The sequence below is a fragment of the Anser brachyrhynchus genome (genome assembly GCF_964034855.1).
Source record: "Anser brachyrhynchus genome assembly, chromosome: 9".
Taxonomy (NCBI): Eukaryota; Metazoa; Chordata; class Aves; order Anseriformes; family Anatidae; genus Anser; species Anser brachyrhynchus.
In genome coordinates, this window is record NC_137703.1 from 21684050 (window position 1) to 21701065 (window position 17016).

Below are 17016 nucleotides of genomic sequence, written 5' to 3' on the forward strand. Positions count from 1 at the left end.
TTTTTCTATTTTTGTATTTTCTTCTACCAAAATCAAAGACAGATTTCAAGATGAGAAAGTGTAATGCCTGCATCAGGCAATATGGACATGTAGTTATACAGGAGCGTCCTACTTTGGGACAAGGACTGATCAGACCCTGAAGCAGGAAAATAAATTTCCCTTCCAAAACTTGTGCTTACAATTCTAAATGTGGTTAACCCTACCATGCACATTTATATTCAACTGTGATTTTAATCTTATTCATATCTTTTTCTTTATTTAAAGTGTTCTGCCCTAAGCCAACCCTAAACAAACCATCAGTTTTCTAAATAAGTTATGTGTAAAAATCGCTAGTGGAAAGCAGAGAAGCTCCAGGTGCTTGGGGCATACCAGCCTCATCTTTCAGCAGGACTTCATGGGCAGGGATTTCCCATCCATTGCTTGCCCACACAAAGCTCCTTCATTGAAGCTGCTGGATATTTACAGCTCAGATAAATGTGAAAAAATAATCTCTACATTTCTTCCAGACAAATTTCTGCGTTGAGAAAGAAAACGATTTCAAAAAGGTGGACATATGTAGCCTTCACTGCAATATGCAGTCCTCAGTGTTTCTGACCATTGGCTACTACAATACTGGTAGGAAAATACTGCCAATTTTAAAGATTTGAGCAGCTCAATTAAACCATTTCCATTTCACATAATAAAGCTCAGATGTAATTAATAAAAAGGATGTGGCAATCTCTACAATAATATTTCATATTTACTGTTGGAGAAACAATCACTTAAAAAGGTTAAATGGGCTCCAAAGGTGCAATAGAAAGGAATAAATTCGGAGACAAGTTCAAATTCAGTTACAGGCTAAACACAGCTTCCAGGCCACGTCTGCAAGGCGAGACAGCTTCCTCGTTTGCAATAAGCACAGAGACAGTTTCTCCATCTGCAAAAGAGATAATGGCGTTGACCTTCTTCGTGTATTCCTGCGACAGCTACGTAAATGAAATGAAAAAGGCTACGTAATAAATGCAGTCCTCCTAGCCTATAATCCCATGAAGTTTCTATGCAAGAGAGCAACTAAAACATCATATTTTTCTGTCTCATCATACAGAGGCTGTTTTTGAGAACAAGGTGAGGAATTCGCGGGAAAACATCCTAGTAGAGGATTTAGAAAACCTTTGTTAAATAACAACATGACCTGAGAGCCAAGCAACAGGGGGGCAGTGACTGCCACCACCAACAAGCTTCATTTCCCTGAATGAGCCTGAAAGTGAACAGCAACTCATGATGCGGTTTTAGCTCTTTATGTACTTAGCAAATGCTTAAGTTTTAAATCTGAATCTTCAGAAACTGGGTGCTCTTTTCTGCAAACATGGCAGCTCCTGGCAGGTAACACAAGAGCTGGGCCTCCTACCATACAGATAAAGAGCAGGGGCTAGAATACCCTTTTTCTTCATTTTGTGAGTAGAAAACTGGGACAAAGATCATTAACAACAAGTCCCAAAAGCAACATCTACAGCCCTGGGTTACACCTACTCCAGACCAGGGCCTGCGTAAGACTTCCCTGCAGCACAGACCCAGAACTAGAAACCTGCCCCCTGAACACAAAAGGACACACTCTCAGGCATTTTGTAGCATCTCTTTTATAAACATTAAATCTAATTCTTTACTGAAAGGCACAAATGTCATGCACTCGGGATCGGCCATTAAAGTGGTGACTGCAGAAGTCACAACTGATTTGTCTGTTTTTAAGTGGCACGCAGACATGGATTTAAAGGCTATCTAAGCTTTCATATAAGCACAAAGTTGAAGGCACAAAGCAAGTTGAGAGTCTAGGCAATGAGTAACAGAACCCATTTAAAATATATGTGAAACAGTTCCATTTCACTTGCAAACACACAGAGATAAGATCTGTCAAGTTGTCTTACTGACAGCATGATCTTTCTTTGCCTCACTACTTTGGTGAAAAGCTGAAGCACCCGATGAAGAGATTAAAACACCCTCCTTACTCAAATCTAGGAACCCCACCGGCAGCAGTAGGGCAAGTATTCCCACACAACCCCACTGGTAGGCTTCAGCTGTCCTCTGTAAGGGATCGCCACTTCTAAAGCAGGAAAATAAACCCATTCTTCATGCCTCCCCCAAGGCATGGTATCCTTTTTCTGAGGCCACCAGAGGAGCGGAGTCTCACCACTAGTTACTTTTCATTATGCCCACCTAATACAAAAGCAGTATGCGATGTATTTCTATAAGAAATGTAGAGTGTTCAGATACTGGGAATAAATTTACCCAGCAGCAGCACCATTAATTCAAGAGGAAAAACTATTTCCAAAAAAACTATTTTTTCTGTCTTCTTCCAGCCCATAAGGTTTCTTCTCTCAGTTTCAAACAAAGGAGGTTTAGATGCTCAAAGAGAAAATTTATTTGCTAAGAACTTGACTTCTGCCTCCTTAAAGACTTGAGAAAAGTAGCCAACAGCAAAGAAGATGGAGAGGAAATAAAGGCAGGCAAGTAAGCATATTTGGAATAGTATTATCCCAAAACACAGTTCTTGCGTTACAGTATTGCACGATTCCCTTCCAGCCCCTGTGGATTATTAGGCCTGAAATTGATAGCTTAATAGCACAGAATACAAAAACTCAACTATAAAACCACCGGTTGGAAAGTAAAGAAATTCATGTATAGTCGTTCCTTTCTAGCATTAGCTACATTCTTGCAGAAGGTAATGTTAAATCTGCCAGCAGAAGGTCAAGACCACACAAAGAAAATAAATCATGGCATCGCTATGTGGACCTGTCTAAAGGTTAAGGATCTAAAGGACAAGCAGATACTCTAAAATATAAACAGCCCCTAAGGGATAATTACTTAACCAACTCCATTTGAGCGGTCCTGAACAGATGGTTTAGTAGGTATATCGACTATTGCTATTTTTTGTGAAGCTATTTATTACCCACTGAGACTGGGAACAAATGATACTGTAGACATGTAGCTGGTTATCTCTCTAATCCTGTGTAGCCTTGCAATACCTAGTGACCCAGAAATATATTCCCAGAAGTACCATCTCCCACAGGCAGCAACTACTTAAAGTAACATCAAACAACGTCCTGTAGGTATAAAGTCGGAATAGATTAGCCACAAAACAGGTTGTTTGGCTGAATCTTCTAGTCACTCTAAATTATAGTGACTGCTGTACAGTTAAATGCACCTGAGATAATAGTGAAGCTGCTCGAAGCACATAAAAGACTCATCAAGTTTCTACTTGGCTGCAAACGCAGGGCGCATGGCTGTGGTGCTTGGCTATTGGCCTGAGTTTCTTCAAGCACAAATACTTTTGCATTTCTTCCAGACACCACACAGATGCAGTGTATTTTACCTGAACTTCTTCTAGTTCAGACTAGGAACGGGTGCTCAGCAGTGAGTGTGCCTACAGCAAAAGTGCAAGGCGGGGAAGGCGAAGCTTTCCCTCTTGAGCCCAGGAAGACCAAGAGGACTCACGCATGCACAAGTGGCCAAACCCAGGTTTATGCAGCATTAGCTTCCCACCGTCTCATGACAGTGGTGAGTAGCAGACTGGGTTACACTTCTGTCCCCAGTGCAACGAGCAGCAATGTTTGAAATAAGCCAGCTATTTAAACAGGACGTGCAGTAGCCGTGCTGGGTGGAAGCGCAGAAGCTGTTGGCTCAGAGAGCTCTCACTGGGACAATGACTCTTCGGCAGCGATCTGAAAGACAACCTATAGTAAACTCCTGCAGTTCAGCCCTACAATACTTTTCTAGGATCAGCTCTTTTAGAATTACTAATCCCTGTGAAACTCTAGCCATTTGCAGTTTTGTTACTCTTTATCTATGGTTTATCTAGGTTTGCAAAACAAGCACACCAAAGGGCACGCGTCCCCAGCACCGCCACAAGTGATAATTTACCTCCCCTCTGTTATACAGGCAGCTTTCCCAAGAGAACATTTCGAGAAATTTTGTCCCAATAAAATTGGAGGGTTTGACATTTAGTTAGGACCTTTGGACATCTGGCCTGCTCAAAGGTCTGCCACAGCGCCCGCAAGCTCAGCCATTTCAGCAGCGTACGTACAGATCGGCTGCACCGGCACTTGTGGCACACCTGGCCCTTTCTAGAAGCAGTGGATTTACTGTGTGCGCACCATACAGATGATTCATGAGAACACAGGGATCTGACATGTCCCAAAAGCACTGCACACATGGTAACCATATGTGTAGTGTGTGACAGAGAGACCAGCGCTTCCTGGAGGGGTCAGGGCCGTCACAAATGCACCACACAGCACGTGTGCTCAGAACAGCATGGAGAAATACCTGGCTTCTGCAGCCCTGGTTCTCCTCCTCACCCATCTGTCACCCCAAGCTGTGAGGATATACATATTAGTCAAAGATGTGTGCTGGTGATGGCAGAAAGATCTAACCAGTCCAGAGGAAAGACAGCAAGCTGCAATCGCTTAACCCATGAGTCACTGGATCAAGTCACTGGAGTGAACTTGACCATCATTTCCTCCAAAGACAGGGCTTGCTGCTAACCAGCCTCAGCTTGGCACTTACAACAGGCCCAGACCTGCAAGAAGCCCTCCAGGATCCCAACAGCACACAGAGCAAGCAGCAGAGCCTCCTCTTAACAAAAGGGAACGGGTAGTCCTGGCCGGCCCCTGGCATGAGCAGGTGCCTAGCTTCATCAGGGGATCATTTACATCTTGGCATGACAAGACATCGCCACAGGGCTGGGGACAAGGGAACTTTGAGGGCAAAATAAGAGCTAATAAGTCCAGATACGACTTTGGACTAGCATGAAAGAGAAAAGAATTCACAGCTGGAGCACTGGGATGGGTTGCCCAGAGAGGTTGTGGAGTCTCCCTCCTTGGAGATCTTCAAAAGCCATCTGGGCACGGTCCCGGGCAACCTGCTCAAGCAGGGGGTTGACCAGCTGACCTCCTGAGGACCCTTCCAACCTCAACCATTCTGATTCTGTAAAAATAAGGTGTCTCCAAAAAGCATCCAATGGAGGATGAAGAGATACATAGTTTATATTATTAATGCTAGCAAACAGCACTGAGAAAGTTGATCCCGTTCAGTATCTGCATTCCTTTGTTTCAGGTTCTAGGCAAGTACAAAGTACAAAATATTCAATTCTCATGACTTAGGTCTCAAAACACTGTGTCAGATACTTAGGTCTTAAATTGAAAAATTGGGCTCCACATGGCCCGTGATCAGCTTCTTATACAGAGGAAATTTCACCATTCCTGCCCTTTTATCACCTTATCCCATAGAAAGACTTTCCTTTTTCTTTCTCTTTTCTAAGCCTAAACAAGAAAATAGTTTCTAAAAAAATTCAGAACCCTTGACAATTTGGACAATCTTCCACTAATCTTCTCTTCAGGGGGCCCACAATCCTTTAAAGCATGACAAACTGACAGAGGGAGCTCTTTTATAGCCTCTCAATTCTATATCTTTATAAACTGGGCTCTTCTGTACCCAGCAGAAAACCTGGGAAGGCAGAGATTGTACAAAATAAGGTGGAAACAAGCATTTTTAGCAATGTTTGAGGGGACACCAGATGAAAGGAAAAGATCTAGGCACAATAATGTGATTCTTTAGGTACAGAGGGGAAAAAAATCTACAAGAATTTATTGGAAAAGGATCCCACATGCCTGCTAATCTACCTACCCAGGGTTACATGACACTTAAAAAAAATTTGGAAGGCACTCAAAGCTTTGTTGCAAAAATCAGCTTACTGGAGAACACAGCCCTGCTTTCATCATTTTTTTTGCTATTTCAGTTGTTAGTTGTAGTGCAGCCAAACTGATATGCCCTTGACATGTGCAGAACGTTACCGCTCCAGGCAGCTTTTGGTTAAGTGGGGTTGAGAAAATTGTCTGTCTGTCTGTGCAACAGCGACTAAGTTCATTCTCCCCTCTCCCTCTCCTTCTAAATCTCTGTTTAGATAATGCCACCCTGACTGCTTCCAAACTGCTACCGTGGGGAGAACATGCTCCGACACCAAACAAGCTCATTGCAAGCTGTAGCTAGGCCGGATAAATTCTTCTACTGACTGGCAATGTACATGTCAGATACACCTTCTAAGAAACCAACTCTGAAGCATTTCCAATTGTAAATTTTACTTTTTTTTTTTTTTTTACTAGCATATCTGATATTTAGCTAATTTAAAACATCGCAATGATGAACTCACTAAATGCCGCATGGTACTCTAATTTCTAAAGATGAACGAGCCTCAGTTCATACATTACTTTCCATTTTGCGCACCAGAAATTATATTATAATAATTTGGACATTCAGCTAATGTTTTTAATATATATATTTCAGGTATGTATATATTTCACATCGTTTTGCCTCTGGTGCTGCACAGAAGTGAAAGCAGCTCACTAGAAAAGTGAGCAGACTCCTGTGGCAGTCCATGTTCTGCTAGATCAGCAAGGCTTTTTTTTTTTTCCTTAACCATATTTGCCATGGTTACGTTACATAACAAGTAAAAATACTTTTGTTTTGGAGATGGGAATGCATGAAACCTTCCTGGAAAAACTACAGAAAATTCAAAAAAAAAAAAAAAAAGCCTGTTTAATTTTATATGACCCAGATCTTAGGAATGAATGATTTACACAGATTAATCGCTCTGTTATTTCTACCAGTACATCCCCAAGAAGAAGAAAGATGCCCAAACTTAAAAATTTTGCCAGCACTCTCAGTTTAAAGATTATTATGAACACACTTGGAGGATCAGAAATGAGATCTCTTGAATTGTATGTAAACACAAAAGTTCCATTGTCTTACTAAAAACATAATTTTTCAAATATTACTGTTATCATACAATACAAAGTCATACAAAGAAATTGAACTATTATTATTTATTATATCATGAACTATTATTACATGAATTCTAATAACATGCCCATTTAACAAAATTACTTATTGTATTACAATAGGCTCAAACAAAAAAAATAGGAGCATGGATGCCTGAAAATGGTATCCCACAATTAATAAAGCAATTTCCAAAACTATTCATTTACATTGTCTTTTTTAATCATTATGGCAATAATTTTTACAGTCAGTCAGTAAACATACATGCAGCTATCTTACACTCCTGAGAAAGCAGGATCACGGTGAACACTTATGTTTAAAAAAAAAATCCTTTTAAAAAAGATTATAATTCACATGCTGTGCATACAATGTCATTTCATCCTTCTCAACAATTAACAAAGATTAAAAGAGAGACTAACTAAACAAACAGGCTTTGAAGCATTCTTTCATCTACTTAAGAAACGGTTGGGATCCTATTGCCATCACTTTGCTCTGTTTTATAGCTTCCTGTGAATCTTAAGTAAAATATCTATCTGCTTGGAGCAAGTCTTGCAGGTATTTTTCAGATTAGAAATACCTGAATGTTTATCATCTCCCTCCTATTCACGCAGCTCATGACAAATGGGAAAGGAAAAGATTGCTGGTTTGTCTCCTCATTTCCTGTACCTGAAGGATATTTTCTCCGTGAGTCACTGGGCCAGCGTGTCGCCCTGCCGCTGCGGGGCAAGAAGGAACAGCTCCAGGCACGAGCTGCCCCTCACCCCGTACCTGGGAGGAGGAGAGCATCACCTGGGAGGAATGCAGCAGGGAACGGCACCGGGAACACTCCCGTGAGCCCCGTTCATCCCGACAGAAAGCAGCGCTAGTATAGCACATTTAGCAATAATAATAACGAAGTAGGGGCAAAGCCACCTGTTTCGTGTTCCAGGATGAGCAGTAATAAGGAATCGTCAACTAGATTAGCAGCAAGCACTGTACCTGCACATGTGCAAAGAGCAGATTAATCACAGAGCGAGATAGATGGATAGATAGCCAGATAGATGGACGCACCTCATTGGGAAAGCATGTCAGAGCTGCTGCTACTCACCTGAGAAAGCAATAAAAACTTAAAGCGCGTTACTCCTATTTGCCTTTGTCTGGGCAACTTTTTGCTTTGGATTTGGGGGAAGTGAGCATTGCAATACATGTAAGCAGTTAACAGTGGAAAAAGGAGAAATAAAATTGTTTTTATATATATATATTAAAAAAAAACTACCTCCCTTAGCCTCATCCCTATCCTTGCAAAACGAAGACTTGAAATGAATCTTGAAGTTCACAGTGAAACATCTGTAATGTAACGGGGAGAGAAGAAGGGAAAAGAAGAGAGACAGAGAAAGGAAATAAAACCCTCAGTGGACTCTGAGACTCTTCAGAAATTCAAAACCTCAGCAGCCTGCCCAGGGATGCACAGTGAAGGCTGCTGGTGTGAGCGGCGACCCCGCGCCCCTCCGCACGCAGGGCAGAGCCAGGTGAGGCTGGGGCACGGCTGACGCCGGGGTTCAAAGCCAGGCACCGAAGAGCCGTTGCAGCAGAGAACTTAAGACGGTGCACAATTTAAGCAGCCCCATATTTAAATGCTCTGCTGAAAGAAGGCTTTTGTTTTGAATGCTCCTGTCAGTGCTTTCTTTTAATAGGAAATCAATATATCATTTGTTTTCTAGAAAGTAGACACCTGTCCTTCAGGACTTGTGCAGCCAAGTTTAGCTCTGGTAGAAAATTGAGTAGTTTTGACCTAACTTTTCTTTTTCCGTGAGTGTCACTTTCCTTTACCCTGGGGACAGGAGGTGAGTGAAAAGCAAAAGGAATGAACATCAGGGTATAATACCAACTATGGCTGAATTACCAGCTCTTGAATTTTTATAATGATGCTGGCAATGCAGAAATCCCAATGCACGCTAAGAAGTGATAAAAAAGATAAGAAGAATGTGATCTTTTTCCCTCATGTTTGACTTTTAGACTAGCAGCGTGAGGGATAAGAGGGCTGGTGGGGCTGGTTGCCAAGTGCTCTGCCCTGCAGGTGGGCACAAAGTTTGGCAAGGACTTGGCAACAGGAGAGCCTTGAAGTCATCTTCTCCCTTAATTCAGCTCTTAACAGGTTATATAAAAGCGAATCTTGACCTGAAAACGAGAAGGGTGAAACACCTTACTCTTTCCCAGAATGAAGTGAGGAGTTCCTGGGGTTTGTGGAAGGAATCGAAGTTGCAAGAAACAGAAAAGGAGGCAAAAAGCACTCTCTGGTCTGTTCATAGGCATACACGACAGTACCTCACCCAACACCAACTTTACCATAAAAGCAACCTGAAGCTCAAATCCCTTCCTTTTCTTCCTTCCTGGATTAAAGACAAAAACATGGTCTCGTTGCAGGATGTTTAATTACAGCTGCTTAGAGGAGAATGCGAACAAACATCTCGTGACAACAAGCTGCTCGATGGCTTCCCATTACAGCTACAAAGCTTAGCAAGGCTTTAGCAGGTACTCGGCAAAGTGGCTGAAAGAGGGGTGGCACTGGGAGAATATTCTGAATTAAATATTCTAAATTAAAACTTTAAAGAAGGCTATAGTGAGGTGGGGATTGGGCTGTTCTCCCAAGCACCAAGTGTTAAGATGAGGGGAAATGGCCTCGAATTGCACCAGGGGAGGTTTAGGCTGGGTATTAGAAGAAATTTCTTTACTGAAAGCATTGTGCTGAGTTGGAACAGGCTGCCCAGGGAAATGGTTGAGTCACCATCCCTGGAGGTCTTCAAGAAATGTGTAGATTTAGAACTTAGTAGCATAGTACAGTGGTGGACTTTAGTGCCAGGTTAAAGGTTGGATGAGATGATCTTAGAGGTCTTTTCCAGCCTGAATGATTCTATGAAATACAATGTCATCTGCCCAGATCTGTCACTCCTCGCATGGAAAACTAACATTCAAAAGGACAAAATATCTGATTTGCAGTCTTAGCAAGAGATAAATCAATGAGCAATAAGTGATAAAAGGGGAAATGATTTTGAAATCTGTAGTTTGTATTCACAGGGTGCTAGAGCTGAAGGAGTAAAAATACAATAAATAGCAGTTCATAGTCACACTTAGGAAATCCATGCTTAAAATGAAGACTTTCAAAGTCTTGAAACACTGGATAAGTAATATTGAATTGTGTATACAGAGCATTGGATCACTCCAGTCATAATCTTGCCTGGTTTTTTTCTATTATTGATACCATTAAAATTCATAAACTGTGATATCCTGTTTTGGTATGCTTTCTCCCTCTACATAAAGGAAAGTATGCCCATCTGTGACACAAGAATGCCTTTGAAGTGAGAAAACTCAGCCTCTAATCAAGAATGGCAGACCTTACAGATGGGCCTAGACAGTACAGACAGATTTTCTCCCTTTGGTTCACTGACCACATCATGCCCCTTACACTGCAGATGTAAATATTTACTCTTACTTGCATTACTGCAGCACTAAGGAGCACTCATCCCAGCGTGAAGGTTCACTATACAAAATATTCACCGCCCAGATTCCAAATAACTTACATTTCCAAACTTCTTTCAATTCAGCACTTGAAGGTATCTGGGTTTCAATATAAAGGTACTGGTTACATTCTTTATTTTGAAGGAACTTACTTTTCTTACGATCAGAAAATGTAAAAGACGATGTTCTAACAGTTCTTAACATTCCGTGCAGCTAAGGCAAGGGCAGTGACTGAATGCCTCCACTGGCATCCAAAACACCACCACCAGAAACCACGTCTTTCTGCTTTGTCCGTATCTTTGCCTCCTACACAACAGAAGGGTACGGACGGGAACCTGATGTTAGTGTTCTGCAGCTTTGCGAGAGGACAACGTTCCAGGTGGGAGATGGTCTCTCAACAGAAAGATTCCTGAAGCAATGGAGGAAGCAGCACGGAGGTGCAACCTGCTGCAGTTCTGCTTGCTGGAGACCCACCGCTGTCCCGTCTCATGGGCAGCAGGGCTGTACCCATCTGGAACTAAAGCCAGTTCAGCAGTTGGGCTGGACAGAGCTACTCAGGACAGAGAGCAGGAAAACTGCAGCACCTTGCGACACCACGTTCCTGAGAAGCCCAACAAGTGAGCACAGGCACCCTTAAGTAGCACATAAGAGAGAAGATTAAGCCATCAGGGATACTTTCGACAGCTGAAGTTGGCAGAGGAGTTGTTTGTAACATGGGCTGTACCAGGAGGACCACATCCATTTAGCCCAGTAATTTAAAACTCAACCGAGGTAACTTGTGTCAAGACAGATGCACCTAAATAGGATTGAAACAAGCTTGGATTTGTTTGCCAGAACAAGCAAAGTTACTTAAAAGCACTGATGTTAAGGATCTACACCAGTTTAGCTGGATCAGTCTCCACACCACTTGTTAAACCAGATTTTTTTTTTTTTTTCCAAACACAGTATGGAATATAAATATCTATACTATTTATGTTTGTATCCAAGCCCTTCCATCACTCCTGGCACAAAGCTGATTAATGTACCAGGACTGCCATGTTCCTGCAACCCTTTTTGTATGGTCTGACTGCAACTCGTAAGTATTTAGTCTGCTTTAACCTCACTGCTGCCTTGCTTTTGGCTGTTAATTCCCAAAGTAATAATCCCCGACCTGAACTTGTTCCAATTTCTTTCTTGTTTTGCTTCAGGTTATTCACTTTCTACTGCTACACAACTTCTCACGGAATAGTTTCCCCTCCCAAATGCCTTCAGTAACAGTGTCATGCAATGATGAGGAGAAGACAGAAGCGCCTTAAATGTCATACATTCACATGCCAAATAATAAAGAATATATCTCTGGTATTCCAGAAAGCTGCCATTCAAGATTATGACCTAATGTCCTTTTCAAAAGACAAATCAGACTCTCTTTAATCCTCAGAAGAAAGTATGGATCAAAACTTTCCTTGTGGATCTTAATCATAGCCGTACTTCTGATGGAAGGACTTTGTTTTTTGTATCTTGCATGCTTTATTTTTAATTCCTATGAACATTATTTAATTAAGACTCAAGAGAAAATAAAATCCCCTTTTCTGGTTTATTTTGTTCAAAAAAAAAGATCAACATGAAGCAAATGCTTAGTTATCCAATAATAACGTATGCATCTTCTCACTTCATCCCCTCTTAAATAGATGTCTTCCCTATTTTACAGTGATCCCAGGTTTAGAGTAATTGCTTAGATTTAACACACAAGAATCTTGTTACATCATCTCATTTAATTGGAATCACACTGCTACAGACGTGAGCTTCTGATGGCTGATTTCTATGGAAAAAAGTAACTACATTTTCACAGTCATTCAAAGAATTTTTTATTTATTTTTTTTAAAGCACTACTTTGAATGGAAATTAAAAGCAAGAAACTAGGAGCTCCACACACAACACACACACACACACACAATCTATTCTGTACTCAAAGAATAATCACGTATTGTAAACCAGTAAGTATGCCATTGAATCATAAAAACAAAAGTCCCCACTGTATGTGAAGAACCACGGAGAGAGAGGAAGAACTTCCATTATTAGCTAATTAAAAAAAAAAAAAAAAAAGAAACATTTAAAATTTAGTGAGAGGATATCAAAAGGAAATAGGCTATTGTCTCCTACAGAGAAAAAATGTAGCAGCTGTGAAACAATTCTCAGGTTTTGTTTTTTGTGTACAAAACCAAGAAAAACTCAGAGGAAATGACTTCCAGAGTCACTTGTAAGTGCTGAAATGTTTCTCCAGTGGAAAGCAGGATACAAATCCTTATCCTTTTTCTTTGTAGGTGAAGAGGTCGCTAATGTGCATCCAAACAGACCATTCTCCAGCAGGATGCTGAGACGCTAAGATCTCAGGAGTGCTACTTTCACAGTTAAATGAACATCACTTGTGGAAGCACGCCTCTTGTTAGGTACAGGTTCAGATAACAGCATAACAACTAGGTTCGGTCTGGTGCATTCGCTTACTGGAAAGGAGAAAAAAAAAGAGCTCTTTCCAGAGAAAAACATAAAACAGAAAGAAAGACTATTTTTAAGGACCAAATTGTTGTTGCTGCTACAACTTGCAAAGCTCCAGCCTCTGATCACCATTGCCTGCAACCTCCCCGTGGGAAAATCGAGACCAGTAATGGAGAGGCAAGAGTAGGAGATCACCAAGAATGAAGTAATCCCTTGTTGTCTAAAATGCTAGAAAACAAAACACAAAATATAAATTGTTTCAAATACTTTCTAATTTATGGCGGATACTCAGCACACTTCTGCCTAACAAGAAATTCAAGAATGCTTCGAGGTTTTGAATGCAATGAGGTTTCACCTGCTCTTAGCAATGCTGAAGGATTCCTTTGATGTGCCTGAGCAAGGAGGTAAGAAAGCATCAGGGACCCCACGGTTTCCCTGTAGAGCTCCTGTTCACTGCACATCACTACAAACTCTCACTCTTCAACTCATCTCACAGAAGTACCTGCAAGTGATCAAGCCTTTGTCTGTGTGCCCTTTCAGTCTTCATCCATCAAAGAGCACGTGCAGCAAGCCATACCTGTACCTCTTATGCTTAGGTTGACACACTTAAAGCAGAAGAGATCCTGAAAGCCAGCTAAACAAATAAAAGCCAAGAATACACATCCTTTGTGTTCTGCAGAGTTCTGTAACTTGGGTCAGAGCTGATGTGAATTGAGTGAACAGTACCTTTAGGGGTGCGCTCCTCCATGCAGGCAGTGATCCACGTGACAGAAATATGAAGAAATGATCCCAAGCTAGTTAACTGGAGCTTTTAACAGAATGAAGATTCCCCTAGGCAGAGGTGCAACAGTGATGTCTGGTGGCTTTAAAGAGTTATATCATCACTTTAACAAGTGACTCCTGTGGGTGGTGGATATTTTTTTGTTTTGCTTTTTAGTTGGGGGAGGAAGGGGTTGTTTGTTGTTGCTGTTGTTGGAAAAAAAAAAAAAAAGGTTTGGAGAGATGATGAATTTTGGAAATCACAACAGCTGCAGAGGTTTTGCAGGTAGGACCATTCAAGCCACCAGAACTGGCCATTAGCTTTCACATGTGTCTGGAGAAGGGAAGACTGATGACCAGGTGTGTTGCCCACAAACCCAGATAGAATGGTGATGCCAGCAATCATTCTGCTTTCAGAGTGGTTGTATTTGCATTAAGTTGAATACATACTTGCACGCATACGTGCCAGCACATAGTCATGAAGCATTTTAGTTCCTCAAGCTCCCACGTCCACCAAAGGTCAGGGCACTAATTCTCATCACTCCAAAAGGCAGTGTCTTTGTACACACCCATGCCAGATGATAGGGGTTTTGCTGGGCCAATTCCTGGCACCATGGCACACATCTAAATGTAGAGGCTGAGCTGACTCTGGATCCCCCTGAGCCTGTCTCCAGTGAAGGGGGCTCACTGACAACAAATCTATAGTCTGTACATACCCGAGAGTGCTGGGAATCAGGAAAGTGCTTTTTACACGTGCTGCGCTATGGGCCCTATAATTCCAATAGTTTTGGAGATCCTTTTTTATTTTGCCTGCCTTTTTTTTTTTTAAATCTTTCTTCTTCCTTGTAAAGTCACCATCTCTTATCCCCATAAGCTTTCATAAGATTTGCAGGAAAAAAAACATTACTAAAAACATAAGGCAGAAGAAAAATGTGACCAAGTTTCAAGACCTTCTGTATGCAATACGGAACAAAATTAAGTAACTATGCCAAAATGCAAACTAAATCCCACCCGTTAATCACAAACAGGTGAAGTGTGCGATGTAATCAAAATACCAAGATCAAAAGAGCATTAAAAAAATCATAACAAATGCGAAATTTGAAAGAAATGTGCACAGAATTCCTAATCCAATACCATAGCTGACTTTTAGCCTAAATTTTGATTTATTCCACATTTGTTGGGAAACATCAATGTTTCCCTGCTAGTATTGACAGAATAGGTAGAATCAGATCTAAGCCAGTTTGCTCTGCCACTGCTCCCCTAAGAAACATGACCACTACAGCACTCGAATTCCTGAGCTCACAAAAAAGCGATCTAGGCAGGAGTTCAAGAAGCGTGCCAGTCAATCTTTGTGTTTTATTATAGGATCGATTATTCCAACATCCTTCTTGATGAACATTTAGGAACAGGTTAGACAGATCTGCTTTGGTGGGAACTTCACAGTTTTTCCAAGCACTCTATTTCAGCTCTGCAAATGTTACAGCGAAACCAATGTCATTGCTACCAAATGGTACAAGTGCCAGAATGAAGTGCCACTTGAAAAATGTAATTTCGGTTCTTGTTAAAAAGCCTCTTCATCTTCCTATTTTAAAAACACACCTCTTTCTTTGTTATTCATTCATATGTAGCAAGCCAGTTACATTTTATCTGAACAATGAATCTGATTCTCAAGTCAGATTTATTGCATAAGCTTGACATTGTAATAAAAAATACGCAAGGAAGATGTCTCTCAGGTTTGTTATAAAGCCAGCATCTTCAATGCTGTACAAAAATGAATCTGCAACCCACCCCTGCGCAAACAGTCCCAGGCAAAAGAACCAAGTGAGCAACGTTCATGTTACTAAATACAGTTGGTAACTCAAAGAGGACACACTAACTGTAGTCTATATAATCAGGAAGGTCACACCAAGTGCAGTTTTAAACACAGCTTTATAATATACGTTAAAAAAAAAAAAAGAAAAAAAGAAAAATCAGTGTCAGAAAATTGCCCTTTGGTGTCAGACTTTTTTTTTTTTTTTTAAGAGAAGACATAGCTGCTTTATGCTTTTCAAAACTCCTGTATGTCTTTTCAACAGCTATAAAATACAAATTTATCTTTCATTAGTTTGCTTATTATGGTGCTTGCCCCCCTTTTTTGCAGGTTATTCAGAACACTTCAGCTTCGGGGAAACTGTTCTTATCATCTTTCTTTCCACGTGGAACTAGCTGAAAGATATTCATGAAAGATTCACTAGGGCCAATTTTCTGTGAGTATAAGCAACAGCAACATCAATATTTCAATGTCTAGAAAATGTGGCTATTCTCTTGCCTCGAGTAAATTGTTAGAAATCATTGTATTTTAATGAATTCTAAATTTCTCGACAGATTCTTTGGGTACCTTGCTTCTGAAAATTCACAGGGAGAGAGAGCTTTTCCAACAAATATTTGGGGACTACGGATCTGCTAATGTTTCAGAATATACTTATGGTGGTGTAGGTGGATATGTGACTGCTGATCTTTTCATCATGGTCCTTGTAGACTGCAAGTTTCCCAGGCAGTTTCAGCTGTCACAGTTGCTTAGAGTCTGCTGAGCTGTTTTTAGTTACTCATTCAAATATTCATAAGAACCGAGGGCTGCTGTTTGCTGTCTGGTAACAACTTCATTTTCTGCTCATACTGAGCTTGTCCTTGTGGGCTGCCTCTTCCCATTCAGATTGGCTTTTTCACAGCCACGTGACCCTTGAAGGCTAATGGAGATTCCCTGGGAGTAGCAGAAAGAAGCATGTTCTACCTTTTATCTTTGCTTGGCTGGACGATGAAAATAATTGCAGAAGACAGTTATGGATTACTAAAGAGACATGTGAAATGATCAAACCTGTATCAAGCACCAGTTTCTGCTACCAGAGAAAGCACATCCTTTAATTATTTACCTTGTGGGACAGCTCACACCTTAGGATAGTCACATTTTTGCGCAAATATTTACTTAACAATATTGTACTTGAGCAGAGTAATGAAAATAGGTGTAATTTCATGTAATGTTCTGGGGAAAGACCAATGGACTGTGACATTTCCCTGCATGGGGGAAATCACTAGAGTGCAATGCTTCTATTATTTCATTAAAACTCTTGCTAAATAACCCTTCAGGGCAGTACAATTCTGCATTTTTAGCTAAAGGAAATAGCTGAAGAGGAACCCACCACTGGTGCCAGTTAATAACAGTGTGTTGTAGACTTTTAAAGACAAAATACTATGTAAAACACTTGAACACCCAGACACGCTTCAATTAAAACAGTAATTACAGGAAGCTATGCAGTATGCTGCAGTCAGTAAGGGCACTTCCACTTTGTCGGGTGCTTCCAGAGGCAGAGGAAGGCAGAAGCCCAGGCACCACCCCGACTGTTTGCAGAACATTGCTCTCGTTTCACTTCTGTCCTCTTGCTTCGAGCCAGCTCTTTGTTAGGAAAAGGACTTCCCACTCGGCTCGCGGGCACCCCCTACACAACCACC

The 17016-nt window shown here is 41.1% G+C and overlaps 3 long non-coding RNA genes across 5 annotated transcripts in view; 2 read left to right on the top strand and 1 right to left on the bottom strand.

Moving 5' to 3' along the window:
* Positions 1 to 277: 277 nt before the first annotated feature.
* Positions 278 to 17016, bottom strand: part of LOC308199496 — a 71103-nt gene continuing 54364 nt past the window's right edge. The window contains exons 3-4 of one of the 3 annotated variants that reach the window (XR_013954683.1): positions 13498 to 16270; positions 12566 to 12779 (exon numbers count right to left, since the gene is read on the bottom strand). This is a non-coding gene — a long non-coding RNA (uncharacterized lncRNA). Of the gene's footprint in view, positions 917 to 11369; positions 12780 to 13497; positions 16271 to 17016 lie in introns of those variants that run through there. The other 2 variants (XR_013954681.1, XR_013954682.1) reach the window with 2 other exon arrangements.
* Positions 5491 to 10923, top strand: LOC308199501. Its single transcript, XR_013954689.1, has 3 exons — positions 5491 to 9080; positions 9208 to 9315; positions 10513 to 10923. It is a non-coding gene; the product is annotated as an uncharacterized lncRNA (long non-coding RNA).
* Positions 10938 to 12431, top strand: LOC308199500. The gene is made up of 2 exons (XR_013954688.1): positions 10938 to 11374; positions 11487 to 12431. It is a non-coding gene; the product is annotated as an uncharacterized lncRNA (long non-coding RNA).